Genomic DNA, 9,476 nt, shown 5'->3' on the forward strand with positions numbered 1-9,476 from the left:
AAAAACAAGACCCATATATATGCTGTCTACAAGAGACCCATTTCAGACCTAGGGACACATACAGACTGAAAGTGAGGGTATGCAAAAAGATATTCTATGCAAATGGAAATCAAAAGAAAGCGGGAGTAGCAATACTCATACCAGATAAAATAGACTTTAAAATAAAGAATGTCACAAGAGACAAGGAAGGACAGTACATAATGATCAATGGACCAATCCAAGAAGAATATATAACAATTATAAATATATATGCACCCAACATAGGAGCACCTCAATACACAAAGCACCTACTAATAGCTATCAAAGAGGAAATCGACAGTAACACAATAATAGTGGGGGACTTTTAACACCTCATTTATACCAATGGACAGATCATCCAAAATGAAAATAAATAAGGAAACACAAGCTTTAAATGACACAACAGACCAGATAGATTTAATTGATATTTATAGGACATTCCATCCAGAAACAGCAGATTACACTTTCTTCTTAAGTGCACACGGAACATCCTCCAGGATAGATCACATCTTGGGTCACAAATCAAGCCTCAGTAAATTTAAGAAAATTGAAATCATATAAAGCATCTTTTCTGACCACAACACTATGGGATTAGAAATCAATTACAGGGAAAAAAACGTAAAAAAACAAACAAATGGAGGCTAAGCAATATGTTTCTACATAACCAAGAGATCACTGAAGAAATCAAAGAGGAAATCAAAAAGTACCTATTAACAAATGACAATGAAAACACGACAATCCAAAACCTATGGGATGCAGCAAAAGCAGTTATAAGAGGGAAGTTTATAGCTATACAAGCCTACCTCAAGAAACAAGAAAAATCTCAAGTAAACAATCTAACATTACACCTAAAGGAACTAGAGAAAGAAGAAAAAACAAAACCCAAAGTTAGCAGAAGGAAAGAAATCATAAAGATCAGAGCAGAAATAAATGAAATGGAAACAAAGAAATCAATAGCAAAGATCAATAAAACTAAAAGCTGGTTCTTTGAGAAGATAAACAAAATTGATAAACCATTAGCCAGACTCATCAAGAAAAAGAGGGAAAGGGGCTTCCCTGGTGACGCAGTGGTTGGGGGTTCGCCTGCCAATGCAGGGGACGTGGGTTCGTGCCCCGGTCCAGGAGGATCCCACGTGTCGCGGAGCGGCTGGGCCCGTGAGCAAAGGCCACTGGGCCTGCACGTCCGCAGCCTTTGCTCCGCAGCGGGAGAGGCCACAGCAGTGAGCGGCCCACGTACTAAAAAAAAAAAAAAAAAAAAAAAAGAGGAGAGGACTCAAATCAATAAAATTAGAAATGAAAAAGGAGAAGTTACAACAGACACTGCAGAAATACAAAGCATCCTAAGAGACTACTACAAGCAATTCTATGCCAATAAAATGGACAACCTGGAAGAAATGGACAAATTCTTAGAAAGGTGTAACCTTCCAAGACTGAACCAGGAAGAAACAGAAACTATGAACAGACCAATCACAAGTAATGAAATTGAAACTGTGATTAAAATTCTTCCAACAAACAAAAGTCCAGGACCAGATGGCTTCACAGGTGAATTCTATCAAACATTTAGAGACAAGCTAACACCCATCCTTCTCAAACTCTTCCAGAAAATTGCAGGGGAAGGAACATTCCCAAACTCATTCCATGAGGCCATCATCATGCTGATACCAAAACCAGACAAAGATAATACAAAAAAAGAAAATTACAGACCAATATCACTGATGAATATAGACGCAAAAATCCTCAACAAAATACTAACAAACAGAATCCAGCAACACATTAAAAGGATCATACACCATGATCAAGTGGGATTTATCCCAGGGATGCAAGGATTCTTCAATATATGCAAATCAATCAATGTGATACACCATATTAACAAATTGAAGAAGAAAAACCATATGATTATCTCAATAGATGCAGAAAAAGCTTTTGACAAAATTCAATACCCATTTGTGATAAAAACTGTCCAGAAAGTGGGCATAGAGGACCCATAGAGGAACCTACCTCAACATAATAAAGGCCATATACGACAAACCCACAGCACACATCATTCTCAATGGTGAAAAACTGAAAACATTTCCTCTAAGATCAGGAACGAGAAAAGGATGTCCACTCTAGACACTATTATTTAACATAGTTTTGGAAGTCCTAGCCACAGCAATCAGAGAAGAAAAAAATACAAATTGGAAAAGAAGAAGTAAAACTGTCACTGTTTGCAGATGACATGATGCTATACATAGAGAATCCCAAAGATGCCACCAGAAAACTACTAGAGCTAATCAATGAATTAGGTAAAGTTGCAGGATACAAAATTAATGCACAGAAATCTCTTGCATTCCTATACACTAATGATGAAAAATCTGAAAGAGAAATTAAGGAAACACTCCCATTTACCACTGCAACAATAAGAATAAAATACCTAGGAATAAACCTACCTAAGGAGACAAAAGACCTGTATGCAGAAAACTATAAGGCACTCATGAAATAAATTAAAGATGATACAAACAGATGGAGAGATATACCATGTTCTTGGATTGGAAGAATCAACACTGTGAAAGTGACTCTACTACCCAAAGCAATCTACAGATTCAGTGCAATCCCTATCAAATTACCAATGGCATTTTCCACAGAACTAGAACAAAAATATCTTAAAATTGTATGAAGACACAAAAGACCCCAAAGAGCCACAGCAATCTAGAGGGAAAAAAACAGAGCTGGGGGAATCAGACTCCCTGACTTTAGACTATACTACAAAGCTACAGTAATCAAGACAATATGGTACTGGCACAAAAACAGAGCTATAGATCAATGGAACAGGATAGAAAGCCCAGAGATAAACCAACGGACCTATGGTCAACTAATCTATGACAAAGGAGGCAAGGATATACAATGGAGAAAAGACAGCCTCTTCAATAAGTGGTGCTGGGAAAACTGGACAGCTACATGTAAAAGAATGAAATTAGAACACTCCCTAACACCATACACAAAAATAAACTCAAAACGGATTAGAGACTTAAATGTAAGACCTGGCACTGTGAAACTCTTAGAGGAAAACATAGGAAGAACACTCTTTGACATAAATCACAGCAAGATCTTTTTTGATCCACCTCCTAGAGTAAAGGAAATAAAAATAAACAAATGAGACCTAATGAAACTTAAAAGCTTTTGCACAGCAAAGGAAACCACAAACAAGATGAAAGAACAACGCTCAGAATGGGAGAAAATATTTGCAAACGAATCAACAGACAAAGGAGTAATCTCCAAAATATATAAACAGTTCATGCAGCTCAATATTAAAAAAACAAACAACCCAATCCAAAAATAGGCAGAAGACCTAAATAGACATTTTTCCAAAGAAGACATACACATGGCCAACAAACACATGAAAGAATGCTCAACATCATTAATCATTAGAGAAATGCAAATCAAAACTACAATGAGATATCACCTCACATCAATCAGAATAGCCATCATCAGAAAATCTACAAACAACAAATGCTGCAGAGGGTGTGGAGAAAAGGGAACTCTCTTGCACTGGCAGTGGGAATGTAAATTGACACAGCCACTATGGTGAAAGGTATGGAGGTTCCTTAAAAAACTAAAAATAGAACTACCATATGACCCAGCAATCCCACTACTGGGCATATACCCAGAGAAAACCATAATTCAAAAAGACACATGCACCCCAATGTTCATTGCAGCACTATTTACAATAGCCAGGTCATGGAAGCAACCTAAATGCCCATTGACAGACAAATGGATAAAGAAGATGTAGTACATATATGCAATGGAATATAACTCAGCCATAAAAAGGAACGAAATTGGGTCATTTGTAGAGACGTGGATGGAGTTAGAGTAAGTCAGAAAGAGAAAAACAAATATCGTATATTAACGCATATATGTGGAACCTAGAAAAATGGTACAGAAGAACCAGTTTGCAGGGCAGAAATAGAAACATAGAGACACAGATGTAGAGAACAAACATATGGACACCAAGGGGGGAAAGTAGTGGGGGGGGGATGTTTGTGTTGGTGGTGGGATTAATTGGGAGATTGGGATTGACATATATACACTAATATGTATAAATGGATAACTAATAAGAACCTGCTATATAAAAAAATAAATAAAATAAAAATTAAAAAAAAAATCCCTCCTCTGCTTCTTTCCAGCTGGGGAAACCAGTCCCTTAAACCTAGTCCTTCATGATCCCCATTTGAATAACAGGAAGGATAAAAGAATCTGTCCTACCTACTTCACGAAATTGCTCTGAAGATTAAAATGAGATGGTGATAGAAAGGAACGAAACTATTTGTAATGAGGTGGATGGACCTAGAGTCTGTCATACAGAGTGAAATAAATCAGAAAGAGAAAAACAAATACCGTATGCTAACGCATGTATATGGAATCTAAAAAAAAACGGTACTGATGAACCTAGTGGCAGGGCAGGGAAAGAGACGCAGATGTAGAGAACGGACTTGAGGACACAGAGGGGGAAGGGGAAGCTGGGATGAAGTGAGAAAGTAGCACTGACATATATACACTACCAAATGTAAAATGGATGGCTAGTGGGAAGCTTCTGTATAATACAGGGAGATCAGCTCAGTGCTTTGTGAAGACCTAAGGGGTGGGATAGGGAGGGTGGGAGGGAGATGCAAGAGGGAGGGGATATGGGGATATATGTATACGTATAGCTGATTCACTTTGTTATACAGCAGAAACTAACACAACATTGTAAAGCAACTATACTCTAATAAAGATATAAATAAAATAAAATGAGATAGTGATTGTGAAAGTAAATTGTAAGGGGTCATGTTGAAAATAGCAGTGATGGTAATGATAACAGTGCTGATGAAGAAGGCAGCAACACAGCCCCTGACTAACAGAAAGGACTATCTATTAAGACATTCACATTCCACTAAGGGCACAGATTCCACTCATCCTCTCCTCATTCCTGGCTGAAAAGTTCTGCTCCTCAAATAAACAAAGGTAACTTACTAGAGGAAAAGTGGGGTAAAGTTTACCTTGTGGCTAGTAATTAATGAAGAATTAAAACATAAAAGTTGAAATATTCATCTATGTTTCTATTTTATTCTAACTGCTTCTACTAAAACATATAGCTTCCTTTCTTTCAGTTAATAATAATCATTTGAAATTCCTTCTTATTCAGAATAATTTTTAAATATACCACTGCATAAAAAAATTTACAAAAAGTTAAGTTCAAAAATAAAAACACGTTGATCTTGTGTGTTATTTGCTGTTGCTCCCCATCCGCTATTGGTTTGGAACTTCTACCATTAGATGTTAATGCATGGTAGAGCCTTTCTTGAAAGCAGTAAAATTATGCAGTCTCTTTGCCCCTGAAGTTCTTTTATAGAAATTGATTCCAAAGGAATATTTGTAGATGTTCATCAAGATTTAGCTGTAAAGATTTTCAACACACGCTACTTGCAATATCAGAAAATTGGAAATAACCTAAATGTTCAGCCACTGAGTGGTCATATAACTATGGTATTTCTGGAATTTAAAAGGATTTCCTTTTCTTTATACAGTTCTGCATTACCTACAATAAGCATCTATTGATCTCATCATAGTAAAATACACAATAAATTTTATTTTATGAAAATAATTGGTCATTTTGATTACTATCACAAATTTAACAAATGCATGTATATCATTCCCTCCTGAAACCCCACTAAAATGACAGTAAAGGGAATGTTTTAAGGCATAAAACTACAAGAACAAAGGGCGAAAGGGGAAGCAGCAATAGCCACAAACTTTTGGAAGCTGGAAAGCACATGGATCGTTGATAACAGACTGCACAGACTTGAGAAAGCTGAAGTCTAAATAGGTACCGGGGAAAGCCAAAAAGGAACTGGTTCTACATCACAGATTCTCCCAAAGACTCAGGAATTAACAGCACGAGGCACCTCTGGAATAGACGAAGGGGACCAGCAACAGAAAGGCAGCCTGAAAGTCTGCTTAAGAAGCTAGGGCTCCTGGTCGTCCCTTTCCCCATCCTGCACAGGCCAGCTTCTCTTCCTCTCATGAACCAGCAGAAGGCAACACAGAACCCACCCAGCAAATGGAGAATGAAGAGGCCCCTGATGACAGGGAGAGGGACAAAGTCCCAATGACATGAACACTAGACCCTAAGCTCCATGACGGCACAGAATGTTACCTGCTTTATTGACAACAATTTGTATCGCATGTGCCTGTAACTATATTTCACACGTAGGAGGCACTTGGTAAATATTCATAGAACATACCGTCTGAGCCCCAGATACAGCATTATCCCCCGGCTTTTCAATTATATGGACCAATAAATTACCTTTTATGGGTAAGCCATTTGGAGTCAGATTTCTGTCATTTGCAACTAAGGTTGTGATATCACACTAAGATATCACTCTTCTATACAAATCTACTCTTCCCAAAAATCCGAGCCAAAAAAAAAATATATATATATATATATGTATTCCTTAGCTACTCCTTCCCTAGCAAAGCCCATACTCATTAAGTTGCATAATATTCCACCTGCCCTTGTAATAGGTGAAGTAAATCAGAGTGCAGTCGTCTTGTGACTTGAATTAGAAATCATAGCTCTTTGTTACCTGCTTGTTACTTACAACTCAATCCGACCACTTACACCACATTGTAAAGCAACCATACTCCAATAAAATAATAAAATAAAGTAATAGTAATAACATGTAAATTTTAAAAAATCCAATCCCTCATTCTCTTCATACCTTCTTCCCTTGTGGTTGTTGAATTGACACTGTTGGAAGGTTGTTAAAGAAAAAATCTTACAGAGAGTTTATTTTTTTCTGATACTATTGCCAGCAACAGGAGAGAGAGCACAGACCATGTCTAGATGCCTGGCTCGGTAGAAACGAAGGGCTGGAGAGTTGGGATGGGGGGATCATAGGCCACCTGTGTTTGCTATTTGGCCTTACCCAAAGGAAAAGTAAACTTCCTCTGATCTTCATGACGAGATAGTTTTACAACTTGGACCAAGGAGTCTGAGGGTAGGCTCCTACCCTCCCACTGAGACCACGAGAGAGGGGCTCTATCTCCTTCAATGATTATATTTCAAAGTGAAGGCTCCCAGGTCCTTGAGAAAGACATTCCTGGGTTGTAAAACAGACAAGAGGCTTTTTAAAAGATTTATTTCTCAAAGGGCGGAGAAAGGACTCATAATGACAAGTTTTCTGAAGTAAATGCTCTAGGAAAAGGTAGGTCAGGGGCACCAAATCAAGCGGAAACCTGCTTAAAGCCAAAGGGAACTTTAAGGCCACCTCGATCAAGACCTTGATCAAGCAAACTGCCATTTTTTACAATCACAAAATCTGCCAATGTTGTCGTTTCACTGGATTTCCTCCTAAGAGGAATAAAAACCCTTAGTTTTATTTATTCAGGAAAATTCTGTAAGGAGAGTTAACCTCATGTCCCGCAAAAGAACTTATGTTCCCCTGTCTGATGTCCATTGGTCTTCTTGGGACACGGTGAAATCCACCCTGAGTAGAGTATGTAATCTCTCATCCTACGTGATTCCCCCACAGAAATTACCCATGAATTCAAACACTGGTTGCCACTACTTGAATACAGTAATGTTGGGTGTTACTAACACAGGGGAAAGATTTGGTAATGGGAATCAGATAAAGGTCTTTCACTGCAGCCATTCAGAAACCCCCTCAAGGGGGAGGCTAATGATGTGCAAAAGCCATATCAAAGAGGAAACAGAGTTAAGAAGTTGAAGGAAGAAGCTCACTCTTCTCCCAATCTATCAAACTCCCCCTGGGTTTCCTTCCCTCCCTAGCAGGCCCCTTGATCAGTCAACTCAATCACCTGTACCAGCTTCCCTAATTCTCTTACCTCAATGTCCTTATACCTTAATCCTACCCTATCGATCTCTAAACGTGGATCAGTTCAACAGTTTACTTTCTCTACCATTACTGCTACAAAGCTGAGTACTACTGGAGAAATCTCACAACTTCATCTGCCGGCAGTATTACATACGTCAAGCTTCTGTAGACAGAATTACGCTCCCCACAAGGATGTCACGTGCCAACCCCCAGAATCTAGGAACATGTGACCTTATATGGCAAAAGGAACTTTACAGGTGTGATTAAGTTAAGGGTCTTGAAATTAGGAGATTATCCTGGATTATCCAAGTAGGCCCAAGGGTCAATCAACAGAAAAGGTGGGACAATAGAAGCAGAGAGGGAGTGATGTGCTTTGAAGATGGAGGAAAGGACCATGAACCAAACGCTGCAGGTGTCCTCTAGAAGCTGGAAAAGGCAAGGATACAAATTCTCCCCTCTATCTTCCAGAAGCAGCAGAGCCCTGCAGACACCTTAATTCTAGTCCCATAAGACTCATTTCAGACTTCTGATGCCCAGAACTGTAAGATAATAAGTACGTGGCTTTCCCAGGTGGCTGCCGAAGATGGCAGAGGGGCAGATGGAGCTCGATGGCTGATGCCATCTACTGGCCAACCAGGGGCATCACGACCAAGGAGGTACTGCTGGGCCAGAAGGTGGTGTTTGTATGCTGTGAGGGCACCAGCATTTCCAGCAATTTCTACAGAAACAAGGGCAGACCATTCGAGGTATGCTGCCCCACAAGACCAAGCGAGACTAGGGTCCCTGGACCACCACAAGGTGTTTGATGGGATCCTGCTGCCCTATGACAAGGAAAAGTGGATGATGATTCCTGCTGCCCTCTAGGTTATGCATCTGAAGTCTATACGAATATTTGCCTACCTGGGGTGCCATGTGATTGGCTGGAAGTACCAGGCAGTGACGGCCACCCGGAAGGAGAAGAGAAAGGAAAAGGCCAAGGTCCATTACTGAAAGAGAAAACAGCTCATGAGGCTATGGAAACAGGATGAAAAGAACACGTAAAGAAAATCAACGAATACACAGAGGTGATCAAGAACCGTGGACTACTGGTCTGAGCCCAGTAGAGACCGTTTATTCCTCATGCTTGGCCTGGCCTGCCCTTCCTTCATCACTGCCCTGGATGTGGGGATCCAGGGGCAGCCATCCAGGGGACAAGACAGCCTGGGACTTAGGAAGCTGGGGGCACAGAAGGGACCTTAGTCACTGTTGCAGTTTAAGAAAGGCCTGTCTTTTAAAAATTTACTTTACACAGCTCTAACGCTTGTGCAGACAAAATTTGTCTACAATCCACTGGTTCATGACAGAGTTTTTAAACACCAACAGTAGGAACAACTTTAGTTCCAATATTTGCACAAGTGAGCTGGAAAACTAATTGAAGGAGAACACTGAATCGTGAATGAGGCATCTGTTTCAACTTCTTACATGGTCATATATCATCCTCTGCAGCTGTTAGAGCGTGAGAGACGCCATGGGACAGCATGAGCCTAGTGTCACACAGAGGCGTATACAGATGGAGACGGGAAAGACGTGTGCAACCAGGAAGTTAGAGGCATTGCCCTTGTTGCT

The 9,476-nt window shown here is 39.7% G+C and overlaps 1 pseudogene; it reads left to right on the top strand.

The window, feature by feature from the left end:
• Positions 1 to 8,454: 8,454 nt before the first annotated feature.
• On the top strand, positions 8,455 to 8,965 carry LOC109549013 (large ribosomal subunit protein uL13 pseudogene; annotated as a pseudogene).
• The last annotated feature ends 511 nt before the right edge of the window (positions 8,966 to 9,476 follow it).

This window comes from Tursiops truncatus, chromosome 3 (assembly GCF_011762595.2).
Source record: "Tursiops truncatus isolate mTurTru1 chromosome 3, mTurTru1.mat.Y, whole genome shotgun sequence".
NCBI lineage: Eukaryota > Metazoa > Chordata > Mammalia > Artiodactyla > Delphinidae > Tursiops > Tursiops truncatus.